The sequence below is a fragment of the Mus caroli genome, unplaced genomic scaffold (genome assembly GCF_978045245.1).
Source record: "Mus caroli unplaced genomic scaffold, Mus_caroli_1 scaffold_1, whole genome shotgun sequence".
NCBI lineage: Eukaryota > Metazoa > Chordata > Mammalia > Rodentia > Muridae > Mus > Mus caroli.
The window spans coordinates 184,430,006-184,457,526 of record NW_028227256.1 but is presented as its reverse complement, the minus strand read 5'-3'; the positions used below and the strand labels follow the sequence as shown (position 1 = coordinate 184,457,526).

Sequence of the window (27,521 nt, the reverse complement as noted above, 5' to 3'; positions counted from 1 at the left end):
CAAGCCAGCATGCACAGCTAAGGTCCAAGCTGACGGTCACATCAGCCCTGAATCAGTAAATGAAGAGGGCTGCACATGCTTCCATCATGCCCACTGACTTCCTTAAACTACTCAAAGGGCTTCTGATAGAAATCACTGACCAAAGCCTAGTCAATACCAAAAACTACAAAAAGCAATAATGACAAAAGACAACTATTGTTGAAGATGGTTTTGTTCTGTTTTTATGATTTTTTTTCTGTGTGTGTAGGTAAAGGACAACTTGCGGCAGGTGGGTCCTTGAGATTGAACACAGGTTGTCAGGTTTGGTGGCAAGCACCTTTACTTGGTAAGCCATCCCTCCAGCCCTATAAGCAATGAGTCTATTTCCAAACAAGTCAATCTTCTGTAGCTCTATGTCTTAGAACAATAGGGCTTACAATTCACCCCCTGTCAATGGAACTCAAAGCTGTTGAGGAGCATGAATAGTTATTTCCAAAGGGGCTCACGGAATAGAATTTCTGCATTCAAAAAAGAAAAAAGAAAAAAAGACAGCTTTACCAACCTCCTAATGACTAGATAGTTCTGCTGGCAATGAGTAAATATCAGGGCTAATTATACTGCATTGTTACCCAATTTCCTGAAAATATCTACAGCTATGGAAATGGCACAGTCCTTACTACCTGTCTTAGGTTTCTGTTCCTTCCCATGGTCACTGATCTCAGACCAGGGTTCACAGTAGTTGGTAGTTTTCAGGATGGCTTTGGGCTTTAAATTGACAGCTTCTCAGTCTATCGCGGTCCTTTTGAGATAATTTGGAAAAATGGGAAGGAGCGCTTACTATATATATATATATATATATATATATATATATATATATGCATACACATATACACTCCAAGCAAATCATATGGAGCCCAGTGCCACAAACATAAAGACCATTTTAGTGAGAGAGGATTTCCTGTGACTACAAGTATCTGAAAGACTCCCAAGACTTTCAAGCAGAAGATGGATACTCAATAATTCCTCATACTAGGAGTCCCATGCTCATTTGTTCAAGAATCCCAGTCATCTTGGCTTTATTTGTAAAGTAGGAGATGCGTGTGTCCCTGCCTAGCTCTCCAAATGCAAGGTTGCAGGTCTCTAAAGGATTCTCTTTTGCCTCCAACCCATTCCCTGATGGGAGCCTGGCCCAATCTCTTGGGAAAAATGTCAACTATCAATCATGAGATGTTTAGAAGCTCACGGTCTGCTATTTTCCCAAAAAGATGTAGCCTAGGACAAAAACAATTTCTTCACATGGTGGCGCCAAAAAGAGATTGGAATGGAGGTCTGACGAGCAGGGCTGTCTGGGAGTCATCACCACAACTAGGCATTTCCTGTGGGCCTTCGTTTGGCATGGGAATTCTCATGCTAACGTCTTGCAAAGAGAGACCTTCCTCTCCACCACGCCCCCCCCCCGAGGCAGTTATTAACTGCCCCTCCCCAGCTGATGGAAAGTTCTGGTTTTGTGATTAGTCAGCTCAATCTCAAAACCTGGCTAATTTTACCTCCAAAATTAAACAGATTCATTGACAAGATTAGGGTCCCCAAATAATATTATAGTGGTTTTTTTTGTTTTGTTTTGTTTTTGGTAACAACATGTTGGTGTTTGACTGTGTATTTTAAATTAGAGTTATTTATGTAAAAAGAAGAAAGTTATCTGAATCTATGATGTATGAAATGATCTTTGAGCTACTTTGCTGTAGTGTTTGGTCCAAATGCATGTCCTTCTACCTGTGTCTGTCTGTCTGTCTGTGTGTCTGTCTGTCTGGTGAGGATAGCTGTAGAGTGAGTAAGGAAAGGGTTGATCCATCTGAAGAGCTCTGCATTCATCACAGCTTGCCCACCAGACCAAGAGGGTCACATTCTCTCCTTAAAGAAAACAGACCTTAGATGAACATATGAGAATTCAAGGTTAAGTTCACAATTCATGGCACAGACTAGGTGCTCAACATATGCCAGCCTCTTTTCTTTTCCTTAGATGCCAACCTCATAGCATCACTCTTAGTAGTAGATCATTCCCTAAAGACAAATTTCATATATTCTGCACCCTCTTACAAGGAGGCCTTCTTGACAGCTGTCACCTGGTCCTCAGATAATAATTGTATAAGTTGTTCTTCAATAACGAGTTTCACATAAAGGGATCCCAGGCCCTCACCCCCCTCATCTGTCCTTGCAACTCTCAAATTTCCTTCTTTTAGAAAGCTGCCTGGGTGAAGAATACTCCAGTGGACAACTGTCATTCTGTGATGTCCATGGAGTCAGGGAGAGCAACATCCTGAAAGCCACTGAACCTTGGGGATCTTGGGGATATAGTCATTAGGCTCTGTCCAGGTCCTCAGCCTTTCACGTGATAGAGCACAATTGCTCCTAAGGAATTCATGGGTAAAACATTTTCCACATTTATCCCTCTGAAAGGCTATGTTATATGTGACAACATTCCAATTTTGAGGCACGACTTGTGCCAATCCACACAGGCAATTAGAGCTGACACATTCCATGGGCTATGGGTCAAGTGCTGAAAGAAACCCACAAAGGAAAACTTTACCAAAGGAATCCACCAAAGGCATGGTTAGGGGTTCAGAGTGCTGGGCTCCTCTACTGTCTTAGTTGTTCCTTTTGCCTAACCCCTATCCCATGAGTGGTGGCTTGCTGGATGTGTGGACTACATCTCAGTGTGATTGATAGTCATGGGGCAATATCGCCATGGTCCATCGAAGCTGCACCTGCAGAGCATGGAGATGCTGAAGAAGGAGTCAGTTAAACATGTTACGTCATGGCCGGAAGAGGTGGCGCCCACCTGCTGCCAGGGAAGGTGGCACACATCCACCATCCTAGTATGTGGGAGATTGAGATAGGACAGTCTTAAATTTGTTAATTTTTAAAGATATTCAAATTTAAAAGCAAATCATGTTTTGCTTGGACAGCTTGAAGAAGGCATGAGGAATGTTTATGAGCAGAGCATCTGTGTCTCAGATACAATGTAAAATACAATCTCTGCATGTTCTTGGCCCATAGATTATCTTGGCTTCACCAGGGCTGAATTTTCTAGTTGCCCTGAGCAGGTCTTGAGTCTTCATGAGCAAGTAGAATTTTCTTCTCCTTCCTCCTCTGCGGTCACTGAGGCTCTGTTCTGTTACTCTTTCACTGAAAAAATCTGTCGTCTGCAGTATAGGCAAGGCATAGACAGAAAAGAAAAAAAAAAGGAAAATCAGAGTACTGATTTTCTAGTACTGATTGTCAAGGTTCCAATTAGATGATTCTTAACAAAGAGTCTGGCTTCACTGTTCTTTATTCATAATTCCTTTTATACCTCCACAATACTTCTTTCCTATACTCCCCTCACAACTTGATCATACCTATTCATCTCCCTTCTTCTTTCCCAGGTTTGTCTCTTAGGGAATAATGCAATTATGAAAATGAATAATTCTTGGTTTCATTAAGTGCTCCCTGTGCTGTGTATGGACCTGAGTTCAGATTCCCCAACACCCCCAAATCTAAGTGAAGCATCAGGTTCCTGTTATTCTAGACAGGAAGCTCTCTAAGGCTTGCCGTCTCTCAGATCTACCTAACACCCTCCAGGCTCAGTGAGAGAACTGGTCTCAAAAACAAAAACGAAGAAAAAAAATGTCACAAATCCCAATTATATAACAATAGAATGAAAATATAAGCAATAAATAATAATAATAATAATGATATTGATAATATAATGTAGATAGTTATTGAGAAAGACAACCAACATTGATGTCTGGCCTCCACATATATGTACACGTACATGGATGCACACTTGCACACTCATTCATGGATACACACACAGACACCCATAAAAAGTTAGCAATTCTTTGCTGTGAGACATATGGTAACCTCTGTATATAGAAGGGCAATACTGAGTTTGATTTATACAGCTGTAAAACAAGGAAAAAAAACATATCTTGGACTATGTACAGACGTCTACAAAAGAGCTATCACAATTCCTGTCACACCACGAGGAAAAGGCATCAATAAACAATGGCCTACATGGAATGACACACTGTGACCTTGATTCCTTTTCCCAAAGGATGTAGCTGGAAAGATTCTGGCCTCAAACCCAGAAGATGTTACCTATATCCTGGCTTTGGCTGAGATGCTTAAACAGTTACATGAGCTCCACAGATTCAGCTCTCAAATTCTATAAGATGCTTGCTGCATGTCTGTCTCAAACATTCTAATATCTGTATTTTAAAAAGTACAATGAAATGAATAAAATGAATTTTAGATATGGTATATCAAAATAATTATCACTTTAAAATCACACACATATATATATATACATATACATACATATATATGGAGAGAGAGAGAGAGAGAGAGAGAGAGAGAGAGAGCTTGCTTGATTACTGAGAAATCTTAAACTTGTTTAAGAGTCCTGTCTTTAAGATTTGCTGTGTACGCTATAGGTTGTAATATTGCAACCCAAGTGGCTATACCGCTTGTGCCCTCCCACCACATGTTGGTGGTGGCTAATGGATCAGCTAGCACTCCATTGCTGCTACTGAAAAAGTGAAACAGTTACATAGAAATATTAGTGAAGAATATAAAGTTTCTGAGCTGACTGTGTTTGCTATAGCTTTTGACAAGCTGATACAAACAAGAACCATCTGGGTAGAGGGAACCATAATTGCTTCCATCAGACAAGTCTGTGGAGCATTTTCTTTATTAATGATTGATGTGAGCAGGCCAACCCACCATGGGCAGTGCCACCCCTGGGCAGGTGGTCCTGGCTGAATAAGAAAGCAGGTTGTACAAGCTATGGGGAGCAAGCCAATGAGCAGTGCTTCTCTATGGCTTCTGCTTCAGTTCCTGCCTCTTTGGTTCCTGCCTTGATCTCCCTGGCCTGACTTCTCAGGGATGATCTGTGGTCCAGACGTGAAAGATGAACTCACCGGTCCCTCATTCGTCTCCAAGCTGTTTTGGGTCATGGCATTTATCACAACAACAGAGAAGCACACTAAGACACTGGGGAGAGTCCTGTAAAGTCAAGGTCAGTCTGAGTTACGATGAGTTCCAGGACAGTTGTGTCTATATAGATGTTCTGTCTTAAACCAAACCAAACACAATTCATGAGTCAATTGGCTTAAGTCACACAGGTCTTAGGAGAAGCTAAGAACACACCACGAAGCAGGCAATGGTCCTTGAGTCTGTGTCTTCATGTACTATGCAAGCCAGCACAAAGACATATGAAACATCGCAGGCCACATCTCCATGTCTGTCGAAAAGGAGCAACCATGCTTCTGCACTACTGTTTCTTCATGTGTCCATGCAATAGACATGTGTTACTAGTATACAATAGCTCCTTTTATTCAACGGATAAGCAATCTAAGACCAATAAGCAATGCGCAGAGCTTGGCGGGGTTAAATATAAACCAAAGGCCCTTTCTCTGACAAGTCATCAGAGTGCTAGCATGTGTCTGCAGTTTAGAACCTGGATGGTGGTAACTAGTGGCTGGAAGACTTTCTTAAAAGAGGACTCCCAGGAAGAAAGTGTGTGGCACTTAGGCAGGTGTCCAGCATGGCAGCTTAGACATAGGTATAGGAATGGTACTAGATGAAACAGCAGGCCACACCTCCACGTCTGTGAAAAGTAGCAGCTGTATTTCTTTAATACTGTTCCTGCAGATGCCCATGCAATAGATATATGTAACCAGTATACTAGTTACTAGTCTACGAGTATGCGCCTAGCATATTTGGGAATAAAATTCAGTTCCTTGTACTGAGTTTCCTCATGGTGGAAAAGACGTCTGGCTCTAGAAACAGTTCAGACCCTGCTTTTAGCTTCAGCTTTGTCTTTCTAAAGTGGATGCATTCACGTCCTTCAGGCTTATGAGTCTTCTCTTCCTCTCCTAGAAGGCTACAGAACAAGGCAGAAGAGCAGCTTGTGATGCCAGGGCAGTAGAGGCGACCCGTGTGCAAAAGGTAAATGTTCTTCTTTGTCACAGGAGGGGGATTCTAACACAGCCATCCTGAGAGCCAGGGGCAGATCTCTGCCTAGTCACAGTAGGGTGCACACATAGCTGTCCGATGACTCACTACCAAATGCTTCCTAAAAGAGACTCCTTAAGTTACCGTAACATTTCAGAACGGTATTTATAGTGCCAATAGAAAAGAGGTGGAGCCAGGGACTTGGAGCCTCTCCACACCCTTGCTTTCCTGCCAGCTAGATCTCTCTGTCAGTTTCCAAACCTTCTTTGTTCCCTGACCGGAGGCAGACACAGCAACAAACAGTCTCCTGATGTCCAAGGGGGGCGTGGCAGGGCTCTACCCTTGCTGCTATCCCACCAACCCCCCCAGCTGGACTCTCCAGTCTGCTCTGCATCTCGATGAAGCTTTTCTCTCTGTTTATTAGCAGTTCAGATGCACTGTCTGGAAATAAGTGGGCAAGCCAGCGGCTGTTTGTTCTGGTGTTCTTCCACTATGAATGATATGTTTTGGTGGCTTTCCATTTGTTACCTAGGATATGACCAAAGGAGGCAGGGGTCTGCTTGAGAGTCCTGGAAGGCTATGAAGGAGGGCTTCCTTGTTGGTAGGATGGGCAAATTGAGTTCTTGATTAACCACTCACTGGCCCCTGCCCAGCAGAGCTCAGTGTCCTCCCAGAACACCAGGACTTCTGCATACATATTCTTATTTTAGCTCTTCCCCAAGGGGCCACATAAATTTATATATCTGTCTACCACTATGCTACGTGATTTTATAGCAATGGCTATATATTAGTATTGCATCCATCACCATTCAACTCACACAAATGGGTGGTTTTGTGAAAAATAAGCATCAGGTTTGCTGCTCAGTGCCTACTGTATCAGATCCATTTTCTCCATCTTAGCTTTGTAACCTTCCAGAGCTGAGCAATACAGTGGCCATTACTTACAGTGGTTACAGATGAGATGGCCGACTCCAGAGACATTAAGTAATGTTCTCTACAATCTCTCTGATTGTAATTGGTGAAGCTAACATTTGCATCTCTGGGGGTCTTACTGTTTACGCTATCCTTCAGTGTCTCCAGACTTCCTTGTGACTGTGACAAGAATGTTTTCCCAGTGTGAATTAAACTAGGAAGATGTGTGTTGTTGTTGTTGTTGTTGTTGTTGCTGCTGTTATAATCAGGTCTCTCAGTGTAGTGCTGACTAGTTTAAACTTCAAATCCTGCACCCACACCCTCAGTGCCTGGACTGCAGAATTACAGGTGTACACCAACGTACCCAGCTTAGAAAACATATTTTTAAAAGAGAGTCGTGGACTACATGAGGCATGAAAGCAGAAAGCTCACCGGGGAGCTGGAGGGAAGCAGTCTGGGAGGGGATGGATTAGGACAAGAATCAGGACATTTACACATTTCTACATAAAAATGCCATAGTAAACTCCATTACTTTGTCTGCTAGCATAAAATAAATACACAGAAGGGCAGTATCTTAAAAAGATAGTGCTCCTCTTTGACAGAGAACACTTGAAGACTTAGTACTCCAAATAAGTTAGTAATTCCATAAAGAGTTTTGAAATGTATTATCATTATGGAAAATTTCAAACAGAAACCAAAGTAATAAGAACAGTACAGTGTTTCCTCCCTGCTACTCCCAACTGTGGCTGGCCTATATCTCTACTTACATTCTGATCCCCCCCCCACTGGATTATTTTGAACGAAATACCAGATTTTGTTATTAATTGACTAAGATTTTTTTTTTTTTTTTTTTTTTTTTTTTTTACTGGCTAGGGTGCAGTTTCTGGAATATAATCACGCCCAGATGATTTGGATAAAAGGAGCAAGAGAAACTGGTTTCTTCCAAGGCTCAGAACTATACACCCACTGTTCTTTCTAGAGTGGGCTGAGAGTTCATGCTATCTTTAGAGTCCATTAGCTCTTTAGGGGTAGCAGATGTCCTCCTATCTTAGTGCGATGTGGGAGACCTGTTAGACAGTACTCCTGTGTCTGAGTGTCTTAGTTCTTAGATGGTCTCCTGGCATGGGAATACACAAGGACTCCTCTGCTGAGAACTCTGGATCAGCACAAGTAAGGGACACTTTCAAGAGGCATTACTTTATTTTCTGTTATAGATTTCATATGCGATAATGCAAGGAGATGTCACTCTTTTCAGACACTGGACAAACTCTCAAAGACTGGGCATCGATAATGGCATCAGAAAAGAGAATGTCTGCCTTGAGAGCTCAAATCTTGTTGGGAGAAGTAGACACATTTGAATGCTTATAGGGGAGCTTGCACATAGTTAGAAGAAGGTTTGTAGAAAAGCCTCACCTACGCTGGGCTCTCATCGGAAGAAAACGTGTATACTTTTAGTCTTTGTTATGAGGTGAGTTTTTACCATAACTAGGTAATAGCCAGCTGTGTTAGTGCATGCTGGTAATCCTAGAACATAGGAGACTGAGGCAAGAGGATCTGGGTTAGAGAAGTAACTAGTAGGTAAGATGCGGACCATGCATGTGGATTCATCCACAGCTCCAGGCACAATGATGTGAGAAGTACTTCCAGTTTTCTGTGTAGTTGTTTATCAAAGGTTGCTAGCCAGGCAAGGAAACTCACACACACACACACACACACACACACACACACACACATACACACACACACACACATCTCTTTCCTCTGGTTAGCAAATTATATTGGACTGTGGAGTCAACCTCCTACCAATGCAATGAGACACAGTTGCCACCTAAATCAGGAATAAAAGACAGGAGCCATCTTGGCCATAGGGTGTTGCTAGCCTGATTTGTGTTCTGGCTAGTGAACTCTATATTTAAAACAAATCACAAGCCTCCATAAGAACATATTTGTGTGTATCTCTATTTTTCATTCCCAAAACACATGCGCACACACACACCAAACACACACACACACACACACACACACACACACGTACCCCAAAGTGTTTAAGGCCATCTATCCTAGGCTATATAGTTACACTGTCTCAAAAGAGAAATCTAAAAATTGTGAGTGAGTGTGTGTGTGTGTGTGTGTGTGCATCCCCAAGAGTGTGAGCACATGCTACAAAAGGTAGAAAGTATATTAGAGGGGACAGGAAGGCACGTTACTAGGGTGAGAACCATTCTGATATCTGTGGCTTTATATACTTTGGAATCTCAGGTCTAAAAATAACTCTCATTTGGAACTGGTTGTTGTTTATTCGTATCCTGGATTTTCCCATTCTTAAAAATACTCTGACATGCACATAAAGACCATGTTCCAAAGGTCAGTGCTCCTTAATCCTGAAGGGAGTGGCAAGTGAATTCTTTATATATCAGTCTAAGAATAGGGCTTGGCACAAGTCAGGTATAGGCCTTAATGAAAGTGCTTCACTTGCTTATTTTTTTTAAGCCAACCCTTTCAAAAGAAAAGTAAAAACATCCTTAATACTGATCAATAACTTTGAAGAATCCATGCATCAAGATCCTTAATATCGACCAATAACTTCATAGACTCCATGCATCAGAATGGTTTTGTCTCAATAGAGAGGAGAAATACTTCAAGAATCCTTTCCCTTGTGGCATTTCAAATTGGAGGCTAACACAGCATATGGAAACCTCACGAAAGTGAACTCTTTGAGAAGCTGCTAGACCTCCCTCTGATTTTATTTACTTTAAAAAAAAAAAAAAAGAAGAAAACTTGGGAAGATTCTGACTATTTGTTTCTTGTTCAAGAAAAGATAGAAGACCAGAGTCCTGTCCTACCAGCTGCCCAATTGTCAGAATCCCCTTTGTCCTTCTCTTTCCAACAGTGTCTGGCTCCCAGACTTTCTGAATCAGCATTGTTTCTGCCTTGCTGCTTGTTCCTCTGGTGCTGGAGGCCAGGCAAGAGAAATGAAGAAAGGAAGGAAGGAAGGAAGGAAGGAAGGAAAGAAAGAAGGAAGGACGGAAGGAAGGAAGGAAGGAAGGAAGGAAGGAAGGAAGGAAGGAAGGGAGGGAGGGAGGGAGGAAGAGAGAGAGTGAGAGAGAAGGAGGAGAAGAAGGAGGAGAAGGAGGAGGAGGAGGAGGAGCAGGAGCAGGAGCAGGAGCAGGAGCAGGAGCAGGAGCAGGAGCAGGAGGAGGAAGAGGAGGAGGAGGAGGAGGAGGGAGGGCTGGACAGGTTTTGGAGATAGCCCACTGTCCTGCTCTCAGCTCTGAAATCCATCATAAAGAATGACCCTGACTGACACCTCCTGTTTCCTCTCAGTACCTGTCTGCTTGGAGACTTGAAAACAAGCAAAACCAGGAAGCAGCTTACATCTGAACAACTTAGGGAGGTCAAGTAGGGTTCTTTTGCCTTTCTTTGTTTTTTAAAGGATATATTTCTGAGTGACTCACTGGGCTACTCAGACCTCTTAGAACCATTACAAAATGAATCTGGGAGACAAGGAGCCTGCTGAAGCTGTCCCTTCATGCACACAGATGGGGTGCTATACAGCTAGTGGGTCTTTTCACTGTTCCTGCCTCCAGAGTCATAAGCAAAGTGAGTGACAAAGTATTTGGAAGCAACAGTTTCTCCCTGTAAGGCTTGGAGCTTAGTGTCTAAGCCGACCTGTTCCACTAGCACTTGGGGGAAAACCAGAGGCTGTGAATGGTCCTGACTGGGATTTTACCCGAATGAAGCCATGCTGGGAAAAAAAGCTCTGTGGTAAGAGATTTTATGATGAATTGTGAAAACATTGCTGTTTTGAAATGTACCATCTAGCAATATATTCCTGGCACTATGGGTAGCTTTCCACTTCACGGGCAAAAATCTAGCACAGTAAAGAAGGAACTCCAGCCTCCACGTTTGCAGTTCTAATCCCTCCTCTAGGACCTTCAGATGTCTTCAAAAGTATTTACATGTCTCCGTGATAATTAGTTCTCTGCAGACACCTGTTCTCTGTATTTGGAAGAATTTCAAAGGTCTACTTTTGTAAAACTCTGAACTTTTAAAGATTTTAATCACTTTCAAGACATCAATCCAAGTGCGAAACTAGCTACAATTACGTGTTGGGTTACATCAGCCCTAGGCCCACCCGCTTCTTAGATTCCCCAAACAACTCTGCATTTTTGTCTGTTCACTGTTGCCCCTATGTGCTCAACCACCCCCATCCATGACTGTCTGGCTTCTTTCCTTAGGACTGGCAATTCCTCTCTAAGGCTGAGCTGAAAAATTCACTCAGGGGACATCATCTTTACCCAGTTGTTCTCCATGGGACGCTTTCTCTATTTTTGGTCTCCTGACTTGGTAAGGTGCTACCATCTCATAATGCATAGTGAAGACCTCTTCTCTAGAACTGACTGACAGCTCCATCCATAATGCCTGGAAGAGAGATCCCACCTTTACCGAAGGTGGAGCATACGTGGGGTTCCTTCTAATGCTTCTATTAAACTCTTTGTGACTTGGCTTCCTCTCTCCTTGAACCCCTTGTTGTATATGTCATTAAACTACACACTGTAGGGTATTGCTCTTTTGAATTTGTGTGTGTGGCTCTTTCCGAGAACTTGATCTGAGTGTTCAATATTAGCCCTTCATTTTTACATAATTAGTTGCTTCTAACCCAGTGCTATGTACTTAGTGCATAATCACTCAATATATTCCATGTCAATGAGCAATCATTGACTGAAGTCTGATGATGACACACTCTGTTAATGGACAAGCTTTCCTGATAGATTTAGAGACAAGTTAAGGTAAAAAGTCCTTTCTAAGAGTCAGAAATCAAACAGGCATATGGGGGAGAAAACAGCAGGTCTTCTTTTTGATGTTGGTTGTCAATAATCCAGATCCTTCTGAAGCAAATTGTGTGGCCCAGAGAACCAGGGATGCAGGTTATGGCTGAGGTCCATCCATAGAGGAGTGGACAGTACAGGTGGCTCTGGAGCACGTGCCCTGTGAGAAGTTGGGAACCTCATTACATCCTGTCGTGACTCAGATGACATGATTGTCAAGACATTTCCCATCTACTTGTTTGTGTTCCATGCCAATGGACAATGTTCACATGGATCATTCAGCCTCTCAGCTGGGCAGACGGGAATGGATCCAACAGTTCATGCAGAACCGTGGCTTAATCAAGAACATTCAGGACACTGGGCAAGGTTTGGGATTAGACCCTTAATTTCCCACGAACTTACAGTGTGTCACCTCAAGATTCAGACGACATGTGGGGTTCCTGATGAGAGCCATCTGCCCAGCTTCAAATTCTGAGAGTCAAACCTTGGTTTGTGATTGTTGTACAGGACTATTCTTTGAGCCAACCAATCACCATCTTTCAGAGTTCAGCTGTGTCCACTTGGCAAAAAAAAAAAAAAAAAAAAGGGTGGTGGTGGTGGTGGTGACTATTTACATGGAGCAGCATGTCAACCTCATGAGGGCCATGAAGTGTCACAGCCCTCAGCTGAGTATCCAGGTTCTTCATGTTACTTGTATGTGCACCTCTTTGCTAATTGCACGTGGCCTCTGGGAGAGACTACAGTATATAGGCCAGGGAGGAGTCCGGCAGAGGGGGCTCCATTTATGTTGTTATGGGAAAGCCAGTATCCCTGTTAGGTAAAGACTTTCCAGTGTGGTCTTTTTGGAGAATATATCTATAATTCCAGTCCATCACCTCTTACCTATTCTTGGTAAGGAAGTCCAATAATTCACTGATTTCCCAGAGTAAACTTGGGTTGACTCGATTTATTGTTGGGAACCTCCGAAGGAAGCGTCCATGTTTTTTTCTGTCTCCTTCTGAGAAGGGATTTCAGCAATACTTGGTGTAGTCAGCAAGATGTGAGGACCGTGAAAATGAGTGTGGAAGAACAAGGGTGTTGTCCCTGATGTGGAGGAGATAAGCAACCAAGATAAAGCTGTTTGAAGTGGTTTGCAGAGGAAGTTTTGATATGCTGGCCTGTCTCTATAGCAGATCAGGGATGGAGATCTCAGCAGGCAGCTGCCGAGGCAGCCTGGCTGTTACTATAGGACATAGAATTTCCTATAGTGCAGTGGGGAGACTGCAGGTATAAAGGGGGATTGCAGCAAGAGAGGGATATGTGGCTGGCATCTTTGGTATTGACTCAAATTCATCAGGGAAATGAATCAAAGAAACAGAAATGAAGGTTTTGACCTGCTGGTGTGTATGTGTGTGTGTGTGTGTGTGTGTTTTGTTTTGTTTTTTACTAGGGTCCCAATAGGTGAAGAAGACCCAGGTTAAACCGGTAATATAGAAATTACCCCTGAAATTCCGAACCCTAGATCCTATGGGAGAAGTCAGGTAGAGATGAGGAAAGGACTGGCCTAGAAGTGACCACAGGTGCTCCTCAGGTCCCACCTTTAATGTGCAGTAAGGGAAGGTCCGTGATCTAGCATACTGATGGGGGTCCTAACAATGGTCTGGTACAGGAGACTGGGGTAATCAGAGAATATGCAATCATACAGCTGTCGGAGCTACAGGAGACTTTCAGATAAGCAGAGGGAGCCCCTTGACACTTGGCCCGTGAGGCTGTGGGATGTGGGAGGAGATGGGCTCCTCTGAGTGAGGGCGGGGAGCCAAGAAGCTGAACAAAACCACCACCAATGCCTCCTTGAGACAAAGGCTTTACAATCAACAGCTGTAAGAGTCCCTGAAGGACTGGCTCATCTGAGCCAGTAGGCACATGTAGCTATCTCCAGCTGAGGTCTCCTGAATATTAGGGACCACAATACAACAGAAGAAGGGTAGGCCCTGCTGAGAGAACTGGGGATGCAGGAAGTGGTGTTTGATGCCCAGTGCACAACCTCCAAGGGGATTCTGTTTACTGGGGACCCAAGAAAGAAAGAGACTGGAGCAAGGACTAGGAATCTGGTTCAGCATCCTGGTGGCAGTGGAGAGCCCCTGACTGGTCTGGACCACTGTGAAGACTGTGGAGGTTTAGGTCAAAGTTTGGACCAGTAGCCAAACATTTTGTTATCTTTGTTGGGACAGTAGGTGGTTGTTTAAAATCTCCCTGAGAATGAAGTCTAGCAACAGTGACTGATTTACATAACATTAAAATGGACCTTGCTAGGAAACCGGCGAATGTGCTGACTCTGCCATATTCAAATTCCTCTCCAGCTCTGTGTGTGCATGTGTTCATACACAGAAGCCAGGAGATATCCTGGACCCGGAGTTACAGGTGGGCATGTGAAAGAGCACTCTTAACCCATTCTTAACTGCTAAGCCCTCTTTCCAGCCCTCACATTACTGCGCATTTTAGAATTTAGGCCCCACACAAGATTCTGGGTCTATCCATTTGTTTGTTTGTTTTTTCCATTCACATTTCAGAATATTATTCCTGGAAAAACAACAATGGAGGCGAAACATACAAGGAACTTCTTGTTAGTGAAAAAAATGAGAGTATAAATTGCTTTTAGAGTTTTGCTTTGTTTTAATAGGTCTGGCAGCTCTGTAGCCATTTCATCACTAAAGGAAAGTGTCACAAGTAACTGAGAGCATTTATTAATGTCTGTTTAGGGACAAAGTTAGCCAAAGAGGCCTGTTTTAAGAGACTCCATATTTTACTTTGTTTTCCTGGGAACAGCCAGGACTAATTAGAAGATGCTCACAGCTTGTAGTAGTTAGATCTGAGTGTTTGTTAACAAGCTCTCCTCCGGAAAACGAAGCCGGATCACATCTTAATCTCCCAGTCCACTTCTCTTTCCAGGCCCCATTGCCATCTCTCTGTTTAATTGCAATAATTTGTTTTGTTTAATGTCATTACTGAGCAGAGGAAGTCGAAGTCGGGATAGAAATATCTCAAGTGCTCCACTAATTCGAATCCCAGTCGTGAACGCTGGAGAAAGCATGGTGGCTTCTTACTAAAGAGAAAACAGTCTAGAACAATAGTATGCAGTTTACAAATTCCACCCAACCACTGGACAAATAAGCTACCGAATCACACGAGTCATGTCACAACGAGGCCACAGAGGACCAGCTGCTTTGTAAAGGAGCCTGGGAGCCAGAGGGGGAACTTTGAAGATAAATATTGCCACATGTGAAACGAAAATAAAAATCCCAACAAACCTTAATTGTACATTGCTCCTCTTTTGAATACTGTTTGCCATGGGAATGGAAGGTTTTGCACGTTGACCCATGACTGCTGTAAGCATCCTCTCCAGTGTGGATGATAGAACTAAGAGTCTGCCCATGGACTGTGGAGGTCTCGTAACTCCACTGTGAGATGAGCCTTCCTTTTGTTTTAGCACTCTCTGTTCCCCTCAGCCCCACTGGCATGAGATGGGACATACACCTTGGTCAGTGGGGGTCATCCTCTCTGTACATCAGCCGAAGGGAAATGTGACATGCAGGCTGGCTTCCCAGAGCCATGGTGGTAGATGTCTCCAGAGAGTAAAGCTGACTATATCAGATGGACTCCTGGATTTTGAAGTAGATCCCAAAGCCAACCTTACCTTTACCTTAACTGCGACGCTGAGATTGTCTTGCAGTTGGCATCAATGATAACTCTGCAGTGACCCTTGTCACTGTTGTTACTTTGTACTTTTGCCTTGAGAGTGGCTGCACCTTTTTATTTGCCTTTTTGTTAAGTCATTAGAGAAGTCCCTGGGACTTTAGAGATTTATGCAATAAGGATAGGACTCGCAGGTCATGGTCACCACTGGGAGCTGAGAGACTGAAAGTCTCCTGGAAGACTGGAAAGAAGGTTCTAGGGGCTACTATACAAGCCAGAGAACATAAACTTGGTCTCCAGTGTCCCTGTGAAAAGCCAAATGTAATGTCAGTGCCGGGGATGCAGAGAAAGAAGGGTCTGTGGGTTTTACAGGTCAGCCAGGCAGTCTAGTTAATTAGTGAGCTCTATGTCCAGTGGGAGACTCTGTCTCAAACAACAGGGTGGCAAATGAATAAAGAAGATGCTTGATGCATGTGCACATGTACATGGACACACACACACATACACACACACACAGAGACACACAAAGAGAGAGAGAGAGAGAGAGAGAGAGAGAGAGAGAGAGAGAGAGAGAGATTGATTATCGGAGTCTGACTCTACTTTTAAAAATTACATCTCTGTCAATCCAACCCTGGAGGCCCCTGAGGAAGAGTCCTTCTTTAGTCCACTGTGGCTCAAACAGTGAGGCTCCCATATAAACAATGCCTTTCTGAGGCTGTGCCACACCGTTCTATGCAGCTAAGCTAATTTTCTTAGGACTTATGAGAGAAATGCTTCCTTCACTTTCTCTTCATAGATTCAGGAATCAACTCTGCCTGAATCAAAATGACGTATACATTGCTCAAAACATGATCCAGGGGCTCTCCAGGTGAAAGGTGGAATAAATGTTACTTTTGAGTAGTATCACCATTTACTTCTTATTTTGTTCTCTAAATCTTGAAGAAACAAAGAACTAACAAGAGGCCGAGCTTTGTTTTTGTTTTTGTTTTTGTTTGTTTGTTTTGTTTTACAACATGAGACTACCATGAACAGAAAAATTTTTTTTTGAGAAGTACCTATTTACTTAAATTACACATATTGTAAATTATATGCAATTTGGGAGAGTTTTTCACCAGCCACAGGTTATTATGTCCTGAAGTATATATCAGGTACCCCCTCATTGTCATTTTCTCAGGAGGTCCACAGGTCACAGCTCTCTCATCAAACCTGCCTTAATCTTGAGCTCTAGATGGCTAGATAACACAGTCAGTGCTAGAGGGATGTGCCAGTGACCATCAGCTGCTGTTTCCCTCTGTGGCAAGTCCAATGGCTTTGGCTTGCAATGAGCTCTCTCAGGACTGAGCACCATAATTCCGGTTAATGGAGTAAGACCCATGCATCTGGCTCATAAGCTGTGTGCAGATAGAGGTTCACTGTGCTGAAATGGAAGCCATGTAAATGAATTCAGCTTGTGGCAGATTCCCGAAGCAAAGAGGAGCTGCCCGTGGGCTGTGTACATCCACTCCTCTGGAAGGGACTCACTTCTGCTTGCCAGCCTCTTCCCTCTCAACAGAAATGCACAGCCTTATTATAGGAGGAGGATTATGTAGGGTAAGGAACCCACTGGACATAGATTGTGGATAGTTCTTCATATTATGTTAGTATTTCCCTAAACCCAATAGGCAGAACTCTAAAGTCCCATTCAAAAGAAAACACTAACCAATGGCTCGAGCTCCAAGTGGTGTACCCTATTGTGCTCTTGGCTTGGAATGAGAGAATAGGGAATTAAGGATAATTCTTAAGATTAGTTAGTAGCAATTCTAAGCCTAATTAGATTCAATGAAGAGGTTGTCTAGATGCAGTATGGTTAGTGGAAACCATATCAGAAAATTAATGATAACTAAGTTTGGAGAGGGGGATTATGAAAGGCCCTCTCTGAATGTGTGCCAGTTGAACCATCTCAGCAAAGGAGGATGTAAGGACCAGTGTGCACAGGATGGTTTGTCATATTGACATCTGTCAGTGACTCTCTCCAACTTAACCTGTCCTTGTACTTGGGACTCTAGTACACATGTATGAAGTGGACACAAAAGTAGAGGTGTAAGTCATACATGAGCAGGGCTGGTTAAGCTGATCCACTCTGAGGATCCAGCCTGTGCACCGTACTGAGCAACCCTGAGGCCCCACTCCTCCTGTGCTATTAAATGGTCACTTGGTGACAGACTGTGCTTGGGCCAGTTTGCTCTGTTCTGAGGGATGGCATCAACAATTTGCTATCATCTGAATAGGCTTCAATTCTAGCTGCCTATTTCCCCTCACTTCCTGTAGCGCTTTTGTAATACTGCCATCTACGGACTTAAAGGGTGCTGTAGTCTCTCTTCTTGCTACAAAGCCAGCCATTGTTCCGAACGGTAAGTACAGCATTGGGCTGGTGATGCCCATGAATTTATTGGTCTCTCTGGTCTCCTCATCTCTCTGAAGCAGTTGTCCTTACAGTTCAGTGAGATGGCCTTCTGAAGATTTAGTTCCAGTGTCAACTAGGTATAAATAGCTTGGGAGACTGGAGGAATACACTTTAAGTCACCAACTTATGTATAGTCTTTTTCCTAGTGGCTGGGATTTACTATTCTAGAATTCAAGAGGTACAAATGGGTTCCTTGAGGAGATGAGTCAAGGATAAGGTACATGCTGTGCGAGTGAGAGAGGGTGAGTTCAGAATGGTGGCATCCATGTTAAAGACCGGGTGTGGCAGCTCTCACTTGCACTTGGAGGCAGAGTCAGGAGGATTCCTGTGCCTTGCTGGCCTGCCATTCTAGCCAGTTGATGACCTCCAGGTTCTAGAAGAGACCATGTCTCAGAAAAGTAAGTTGGAGAGCAATAAAGACCCTCACTGTCAATCTCTGACCTCCATAGTAGCATACATAGGCTTATGCACATGCAAGCACACACACACACACACACACACACACACACACACACACACACACACACGAGAGAGAGAGAGAGAGGTATGCAATTAGCTTCTAGTAATAAGCTACTGAAATCTGCTTGGTATCTCTACTTTGCTGGTCTAGAAGTCTTGGTTTCCGTGGAAACAGACACGCTAATAATTTCATTCCAAGCTACCATAATCATACAACATCAAATATGAATGGCACCCTGTGATTTTCTCCAGTTGGACCCCTAACTTACTAACTTACTATCTGCCTTCAGCTTTAAATGTGTCATAGACAAATGTGTCTAAACCAAGGTTGCTGCCTCCTCTTCCTCCTCCTCCTCCTTCTCTTTCTTTTCTTCTTCCCCACTATTTTTTGGCTCATTTTAATAAAATTGGTGCATGGGATTAAACTTGGGTCATTATGAATGTTAGCCAACTCTAGACCCAAGCTCCATTTGTCTTTTCTCTTACATATCAACTCCCATGTTATATCTTTTCTTTTACCTCTTTGATTAACATATCTAAAATTTCACAGACAGACACCCTGGGTCAATGCCGATGGTGTTATGGGATTTGCATTTCTAGTAGTGAGCACCATCATTGCTAATTAGCACAGTTACTAAATCAGCAGTTTGCTCTTCTTCCCAGGCCTAGTAAAGTTTCCTTTAAATTTGTATAGGACAACATTTTCTTACAAATAGAAAAGGGACAGTGATATCTGTTACTTAGCTAAATTATAATATAAATTTTATAGTTCAAAAATTATTTTTTAAAATCTAAATTGCAAAATTCCAAATTTGTAAAAGTCTGAAGAAAATAAAACATCAAAAAAGACTCTGAACTAAGTAGAAATGTTGGCTTGTCCTGTGTTCTGAAAACCCCTTTAGAGGACTCATGGATGGGTGGACCTGGAATCTCCACAGAGAGAAATGGAGGGTGAGGTGATGTACAAGGGTGCCTCATGCAGGTGGGTGGTGGGTGTCAGGGGTAGCGGGCTTCTTACCTACCTGAGATAGGATTCATGGCAGGCTCTACTTATGACAGGAGCAAACTGAAGATGCCAGTTTCATGTTAGAATTATCTCAGATGCCAAGTCCTGAGTACAAAACAGAGAGATGCTTAGGGTATATGGCTTCCCTTGCATAGACTTGGTGACACACACTCAATTCTGCATGGAAGACACACACACACACAGACATACACACACACAGACATACACACACACACACACACAGACATACACACACTCACACACACACACAGAAAGGGAAGAAAAATACATAAAGAGAGGGAAAGTAGTAGGAGATGGGGTGGGAGAAACTCAGATGAATACATTCATTTTTAATGGTATCTCAAATCCCTGTTCTGTAGCCTGAAGAGCATTGTTAAAGGGCAAGTAGGCAAATTTGACAGACTCAATGATAGGAGTGATAATGGCTAAGAAAGTCTTTCTCTTCTGTGAAGAGGGAATCTGGGGAGATGAGAGAGTAACCTGCACCTCGTACTTCTCCTTCCCCTCCTCCCTGTGTAAGCCACTTTAGTGTCGAAGTAAAGGGACTTAGAGAAACTTGATAAAGTTTTCCCTCATGCTTGAAATGCACTTACCTTGGGTAACAGGAAATGTGGAGTCTTGTGATGTAGATTGTTCTACCAAATGGCAGTCTTAGCACAGGCTACTTATGTAGATCAGCCTTGCATGTGAGTCATTTCTTCAAGTCTGACCTCAGCAGCCACTGTAGACCTCGGTTCCACACTGCCACTATTAATAAATAATAGTAACAGTTGATTAATGCTTGTATAATAAACCAAATGCCTTTAGATGATATTAAATATAGAATTATTTTTCTCTTTATGAATAGCACTTAAATAATGCCTTTGTGTTTTGGTAGATTACTCCTTGGCAAGAGCAGGCACAATGTTTAACTCAATAGAATTTGGTAGTTGCATAGGACTGCACTCTCACTGAGCCATCCTACCTTGGAGGTTAATTGCTTATTCAGATGAAAATGGTTCTCTTCATTATTGGATTGATGGTGACAGATCTGAGAAGAGTGATAATTCACCCTTGTATTGGGACCATTCAGGGTAAGGAATATATACACTAACAAGAGGAAGCTAATAGCCTGGAGTATTCTGTGGCCCCACAGCAGTCCTCTGTAGATTGGAGAGCTGGGTGTCAGCTAGGGAACTCAGAACAAGATGCTTGTGAGAACAGAGACTGAGAAGCCAGCGGTTGTCCTGGGTCTGAGGGTGAGGGCCTCCAAGGTCCTTGCATCTCACTGCAGCAAGTCTGTCAAAGGCTGAAGAAGCTGGAGTGTGATGTTCGTCTGAATCGGCAGCACAAAACCACATCCACTGGGGAAGAAACTCTTAAACCAGGGCTTGCTTCCCCTTTCTACTTTCTCACGTCACCCGGACCTCCACCCTGTTAGATGGCACTCCTCTCAAGGTGGCTCTCATTCACTCAGTTCTCAGCTAGTCTTCTCTAGAAGCAGCTCATAGGCATGCCCAGAGGTGTCCTTTCCTAGCTCTCCTGACGAATAGTTTTAAGATCTGGTAGAAAATCCAAATTGACGATCACATCATGCCCTCACCTTTCCCCATAATCACTGGATAATTTAGCCACATGGAACAGTTTCACGCTTATTACAACTTTTGTTATTTGGCAGTTGCTGATAGACTAGAGAGTAAAGGTTATGCCAGCATAAACTCTTCAAACTTAGGGGCATGCTTTCTTGGCATTCAACCATCAGCCTGTTCCTGCCTTCCTGCCTTTCCTCCTTGACTTCTGTCCCTTCTGTCCTGCATTTTCCCCATAACAGTGCTTATAACTATAAAATTATAACCATGTATATAATTAGAACTGTATATATATAACTATATAACTATAAACTGTATATAGTTTTGTGTTATATAATATGATCATAATTAATACATATATATGTATTATATACATATTTATGTATATTTATATCACAAGTCAGTGCCCTTTGGCTTGTTAACAGTCTATAGCCATTTTCTAAGGTAACATTGTGTCCTCTCATGGACACAGAATGCTGTAGCCTGCCCCAGCCTTGAGCAGGCTGAATCAGACCTATGCTGTCACTGTGAATAGAACCATCTAGGTCGGACGGCTCCACTTTTTTAGGCAGCCAATTCTTGCTTACACTTGGTAGCAACCCAGCAGTATGCCTCTTCTTTAGTCCCTTGCCTTTCCTTCCCAGCTGAGGTTGACGTCTCTGTGTGGCCCTAGGTAGGGCACTGGAATGGCCTGGAGCTGACAGCCAATGCTCTGAGTTCCCTCAGCTTAACTCTTGCTCTTCTTTGGCATCTCCAGTCAAACCACATTCTTTTCCAACCTCCTTTAGAGATGAACCAGCCTTTACCTTCTTTTCTTCTTCTTTTCCCTTCATAGGTCAGTTCACCTTTCTAGCATCTTCCCTGATTATCTCTGAGAAAGAAACACTACCATTGTCCCTGTTTGGTTTCTGTTATTTCCCATCCAGCATCTTTGGGATGAGATGCCAGTGGCCAGTAACGTGTGTGTGTGTGTGTGTGTGTGTGTGTGTGTGTGTGTGTATCCATTTTTTTCTTGCCCTCTAAGTGAGCATGGATTTTGTGACTGAATTGAGACCTGAAAACAAAGATAGCTAGTTCATAAGGGATGTTTAAGTTCAATGGGAATGACATCATGATTGGGGCAGAAGTCATAGTGAGAAGCAACAGGCTTTGCTTTACTTATTTCCAGCAGGAATTAGAGAGTGGGTAATTACTGAATTTGTACCTCTAATAATACTCAGGTCTAATTTTAGGTGACTTTTTCCTTAGTTGCTATACTGAGTGGGCACACAGCTGTGACACCCACAGAATTCTTTAAAGCAAGATCCTTTATCACCAGGGCCACTTCATACTCTAGCAGCAAATGGAACCTTGTCCTGGCCCCTTCACCCCTCCAAGTGCCCCACCTCCTCCTACCCATGCACTGTGGGAAGCACCCACTTTCCCTCCAGAGGGACAGTTTCATGAGGTCTAACCAAAACTCACCTGAGACAGCTTCCTGGGTGTAGCAGTCTCCCTACAGTCAGCTCCACACACTAGTAAAGGGATCAGGCTTTGGAATCACATCAAAGTGAGACCCAGTTCTAACCTCAGCAACACTAACCTTTGACAAGTGACGAAACCGCATGTGGCCTTGAATTCCTCATGCAAGAAGGCAGGATAATGTAGCAGCACCGTCTCATGAAATTGGCTGTGAGCTCTCAGTGACAGATCATGAAAAGTACCTGGCACCAGCAGACAGTAGCTATTTTTATCTATGATCCATGAGGCAGAGCCTTGCTGTGTTCTCCCCGGTCTGAAATGGAGATGCCCTTACATCATGCTTCCTGGCTAGTCTTAATCACTGGTGTCCTTTGACTCTTACAGGCCCATCACCAGCTTTCTATCAAGTTGCAAGCTGTTAGAACAGTAGCCACAAGAAGGACATAGATGGTCGCTGCAGAATGTGGGGACCGTGGAATTTCACCAGCATTCCTAAATCCATAGTCACTGACATCAGTAGATCTTTCCAGCTAAGCATCATTTTTACCACCTCCGCCCCCTAAGCGCTCCCTCTCTCCCAGAGATGACTAAAATCTTCCGGCATGCTATTCAAGGTTTCTAGGTAGTAGGGGACAGGTGAAAGGTCAGGACTGCTGTCAGGAAAGGCTTCAGGGTGGCATAGCCAGCTATCTTATCCTAAGATTAGCCAGCTATCTTATCCTAAGATTCTGGACTTTGCTAACAGTGTATGTATGCCTTCTTTGAAGGGCATGTACCTTCTAAAGGGAGGAAGGGAAGGAATTATCTGCAGGGATAACTTCTTGTCGTCTGCAGGGCTTCCCTGCAAAGCAGTTCCTCTCTGAAAACAATGTGCTGCATTGTGACAGGCGGCCATGTATGTATGCGACATCTACCTTCCACCTAACAGTTTCCTCCTTCTACAAAGGTCGTGCTTCACAAGTGAGGACTGGTGTCCTGATTTCAGAGTGATGATGGCCATGTAGTTAAAGAGATGATTTGATCTGTCATTGTCAAGGTTTTATGAACACAGATTACATTTGCCCATTTTGGTCTTCCTTAAGATACAGTGTTGAGTTGGCTTGCTTATATCTAGATCTTTAATGCTCTAAGAAATAATAATTAGGATGTTCTATTCTGGGATAACAGTGCTGAAGATCTAGCCCCCCACATTTAAAGTATTCTTGAGCACAATTGTTACTGTACCTATTTAAGAGGAAATTGACCAGGTAATTTAAGACCCTATATGAAGCTGGGTATGGCAGCATATGCCTATACCCCAGAACACTAGAGGAAGAGTCAGAAGATCAAGAATTCAAGGTCATTTTCAGCTATGTTTTGAGTTTGAGGACAACCTGAGCTGTATGGCTTTGTTTTAAACAAAACAAAACAAAACAAAACAAAACAAAACAAAACAAAACAAAACCCAGAACAAAACAAAACTAAAAAGAGTCCATGTTAGTTAATGTTGATCAACATGATGGTACTTTCTCAGAAAATTCCAGAGATACTTGTGGAATGAGTCACTGCCGTTTAGCTCCTTCCATAAATGGCCTTAACCTAGGCAGGCCTCTTCAAACAACTGTGGGGTAGTCCCTAAACAGGCACCAACATCTAACAATTAAGACATTATTTGCAAGTACCCACTGGCACTCTTTTTAGCTACAGTAGGAAAGCTGGAGTCTGAGGAGGTGAAGCTCAGCTGCCAGCCCACAGCTCAGCAGCTGGAGACTGCCCACGATGGTCAGCCTCTGTTCTTACATTGCTACTGACCACCCGAGAGGGAATGTGAGCTGGAAGTGCAGCCCACGGCTTCATTCTAAACCATCTAGTGGCTGCAGTAAGCCAGGGAAACAAGGGCTGGGGAGGGGGCTCACTAGTTAAAGCTTTTGACGCATGAATGCGAGGACAGGAACTTCCTGTCAGGTGAGTGTGACATCCCTCACTGTACTTCTAGTCTTAGAAGGCAGAGACAAAGCTGGCCAGGGAGACCAGCCACATTGTTAAGCTCTGGGTTTAATTGACTCTGCCTCAGTAAATAAGGTAGAAGATGGATGGATTCCTAACGTCAGTCTTGTCCCCCAGCCCACCCCCACCACAGGCACTACATACATGTGCACCCACACAAATGCATGTGCTATACATGCATATATAGACATACCCACATACATACCACATACACAGACACATTAAAAAATGAAAAGAGAGAGAGAAAAAAAGAAAGAGTTGGAATTTTCCTTGGTGCAGACCATTCATACTTCATGGGCTTGTTTGCCACACATTACTAATGGCTCTTGGACTAACCAGCATAGTTTTATATAGGCTTAAAAATATGACTTGTTCCAAAGACCCCCTAGTCTGTCAGAGAGCCAGTACACATTTAGACTGTTATAGATGCCAAGAGTGCTTCCTTACAGTGAACTACAATTGCCATTTATACCTCTTTGCTTTTATCCATTCTCTTTGTGATGGCTACTCTTGATTGTCAACTCCATTGGATCTGGAATAAACTAAAAAACATGCCTTGGGTTAGGATAAGCCAACAAAAAGGATGAGTGGAGAGAGAGAGAGGAGGCCCCCCCACAGCCCCCAGCTTTCTCCCTGCTCCCAGTAGATGTCACCTTCCTGCAGCAGCCTAGGCACAAAGAGATACCAGGAGAAAGCTGCTGCATTTCCCTACCTTGGAAAGAGGGAGCATGAGGCAGTTGTCTCATTCAGAATGATGGATTCCGCAGTCCTTTACTCCCTGTGTAGGAACAAGCCATGGGCCTCTGTTTTAGTAGCCATTGAGTGTTCTTTTACTTATTAAAAATTTAGAAATGATTACCCAGCCATATTGATTGTACAGATTAGTGTGTTTTACTGTGATACTCCTACACAGAGATATCACCATTAGATATCACCATATCCATATCCATTAGATATCACCATATCCACCCACACAGTGTCATCTCCAGCTGTCACCTCCAATGTCCTTCCTCAATCCTCACCCCCCTTTTTGACAATTCTATTCTTCAAACACTTCTCTATGCTTTACTTTTGACTATATTTAAAACATCAGCTCCAGAATAGTCTAGTCTATTCTGGGCAATGGTGTTTTACCCATCTAGATGGGCCATATCTTAAGGAACAAATTCCCTTTGGAATAATATTCTCTCTACTCACTTGTATGTATGAAGTTTGCAAGGCACCAATATTCCATTTCATTCTGGGATTAAATATGTTGATCCAATGTGGCACAGTAGAGGACCAAGCTTGCTGGGGCAGTGCTCAGTCAATGTTCTGGGCCCCTCAGAGTCATCCCATTGTGGGTCACAGTCATTCCACCAGTTCAAAGTCACCAACCAAGGGGTCACTGCAGCTCACATTCCCCTGCTTGCCCTACAGGGCATCATGACTCACCTTGACAACTGTCCTAGCCAACCCAGTTCTCAGCTGTCAGAACAGGAAGCCAGTTTAACATGCCTTGCTTAATTCAGAGAGGTCAGAGTGAACTTGGTTCAGAGCCACAGTTTGCCTTCTCAAGTTTCTGTCACCTTGCATACTCTTCATGGTTTCTCAGAATAATTGACAGTGGTTCCTGGTTCTCATCACTTGACTTCCTCATCCCAAAGGGGCCTTGGGTAAGAAGAGTAGCCCACCTTCCTCCTAATTCAGGGCTAATCTTGTCTGTCCATGTGGACTCTGTGCAATGCATCTGAAGTTACTTCACAAATCTGGCCTTGATTAGACAAATAGCTTAACTTTTTAGTAAAAAAAAATAGCTTATGGAAATGGAATCAAGAGTGTGCTTGTGTGTGTGTGTGTGTGAGTGTGTGTGTGTGTGTGTGTGTGTGTGTGTGTGTGTGTGTGTGAGAGAGAGAGAGAGAGAGAGAGAGAGAGAGAGAGAGAGAGAGAGAGAGAGAGAGAGAGAGAGATCGGGGGCAGAGGCAGGCAGGCAGTCAGACAGACAGACAGATTTTGCTGCTAGTACAGTTTTTAACAGAGCCTCTTGTGATAAGTGTGATGCAGAAATGCTTCCTTCCTGGGGAGGCAGACAGAAGCAGCCCCCTTTCTCCCACAGAAAGTATGCTTGCTGAGGGTCTGTTCTGCTTCGATCTTCTTCTCCCTTACTGATTCCCTTTCTTCAACAGTGTCTGCTCTCTCTACCTGTTCTTCTGTTCTCTACCTGGTATTCTAGTTGCTGCCTTTTAAGTTAAAGTGGCAGGCCTCATTTCCTTTCCCAGGGATTCAGTCCATGGCACCAGAAGCTCCATTCCTTCAGAAACACAGAAAGGGTACCCAATGGAAGAATCCATTGCTCCAGCTCCCAAGGTTAGGCCTGCTGTGTATCCACAGCTGGGTGATGTGGCCAGCTCCTCATCTGCTGCACTCCGCCTTGAATTTCTACTTTCAACTGTACCTTATCCATTATTTTATGGACTCCTGGATACAAGGGGCCAATCTTTGTTCATCTCTGCATTCTCGGTACACCATGCTTGGTAGACACTCCTCAATACAGTCTTATGAGTGCAAACTCTACTTGGGGGCTCCTTGCTACACAGTATGGCTTTGTGAGTAGCCCATGGCTCTGCAGGATGCACAGTTGGTACACAGCTTTTCTTCCACACAAACCTACACGGTAGGCCCAGAATTTCCTCTTACCAGGAAACACACCTTCTCTTCCCCATGTGTTTATTCTAAGTGCTCAGCTGAAGACTTCAGCTCTGGGACGACAGAGATTTTTTTTTTTCAATAGGAAGGCCTCTGCCCCTTCCCTGCTTACTCAGCCGCCTTCACTCCAGCAGCAAAACCTCGGGCGTGCCAGCTACTCAGGTCATTTCGGGAGAAATCTAGATTCCATTTAGACACATTCTGAATGGCTTTAAATGTTTTACTTTCTCAAGGTTCCTCGGAGCCAGTGTTTATCATTAGATGAGTACAGTTACAGAGAGATCAAGGGCTTGTTTTATTCTGGGTCATATCCATTATAAAGGCCTAGGTTAAGCCAAGCTTTCCCCTTGTCCACCACTTTCCTAGGCCTTTGACTTAATTTCCCCAGCTGTGTCACCCTTTCCTGGGGTGAAGCCCTGGGCCCTGGCTGTGCCTGCCCCTTATGTCTCCTGGACCAGCAGTGCCACATTCACAGCCCCTCTTGCTCTCCTGCACTCTCATCA

At 43.5% G+C, this 27,521-nt stretch overlaps 1 long non-coding RNA gene across 5 annotated transcripts; it reads right to left on the bottom strand.

The window, feature by feature from the left end:
• Window positions 1–898: 898 nt before the first annotated feature.
• On the bottom strand, window positions 899–22,555 carry LOC110296382 (uncharacterized). 5 transcript variants are annotated; one of them, XR_002378195.2, is made up of 4 exons: window positions 22,351–22,424; window positions 19,912–20,065; window positions 19,314–19,402; window positions 899–3,182 (listed from the first exon to the last, which is right to left on the bottom strand). It is a non-coding gene; the product is annotated as an uncharacterized LOC110296382 (long non-coding RNA). The 5 variants fall into 5 exon arrangements; XR_003835692.1 differs by lacking the exon at window positions 899–3,182 and adding an exon at window positions 4,965–5,025; XR_015048611.1 differs by lacking the exons at window positions 899–3,182; window positions 22,351–22,424 and adding exons at window positions 14,373–15,812; window positions 22,469–22,555.
• Window positions 22,556–27,521: the final 4,966 nt, after the last annotated feature.